Genomic DNA, 896 nt, shown 5'->3' with positions numbered 1-896 from the left:
GCTCATGATAAGACAACAGTAAATATATATATATATATTTTTTTTGTTGATGGTAACAGCAAATATTAATTGGAGACGACCATATGTTTGCAACAAATCAATCAATCACGTCTAATCCAATCTAACTGGCTCGTGATTGAATTACCTCATGAAGATAGAAGGGCATGCTAGAATAGAAAGGTGTTTTTTTTTTCCTTCTCTGATTAACATTGAAATCCAAGATGCACATTACAAGGACAGTGGCGGTCTCAATCCATCGCCATCCAAAGAAGCAAAAGCATAATTATGCTTTAAAAATTAAAATGATACAGAATTTTGAGCCAAAATTGAAGTTCCTGTGCACAAAACAAAAATCTCAGCCATGAAAGGAATCTGAATCTAACATATAAACACAACAAAATGTTATAATATTTTCTCAAGTAAGATGTCAACTTATAATAAATAAAAAAAAAACAAAAATAATACGGAAACCCATCAATCTACTACAACTCATAAATAAGAGTATTATAAAATGTTTTGAAATTTTATGGTGTCTCTAAACTCTATTCTTCTTACATTTGATACAATTGAGGAATTAGACCAAGCAAATTCTACACTATCAGAACTGATGGCTTTGGATCGTAGTCAGTGCATCATTCTCAAATATCACAAAATGCAAACCCAAATCTACTATTGTGTTCTTACCGTTTGGAGAGATGCTTTAAACTCTACTCAAAGAGCATCAACGGGCGCTTCCTTGATTCTTGAAAGCAAGAACAGGGGTGGTAATTACCAAGGTCGGTCCAAGGCCCATGCCTAAGGGCTAAGGCCCTACTAAAAAAAGTCCAACCCCTACACAACAGATGCCCCATAGCTTATGATAATAAATTTATTTATTTTTAAAAAGGTTGTGCCAT

This window comes from Castanea sativa, chromosome 6, assembly GCF_040712315.1.
Source record: "Castanea sativa cultivar Marrone di Chiusa Pesio chromosome 6, ASM4071231v1".
In the NCBI taxonomy this organism is placed as follows: domain Eukaryota; kingdom Viridiplantae; phylum Streptophyta; class Magnoliopsida; order Fagales; family Fagaceae; genus Castanea; species Castanea sativa.
The sequence above is the reverse complement of the archived record's forward strand: the minus strand, read 5'-3'. Positions refer to the sequence as shown.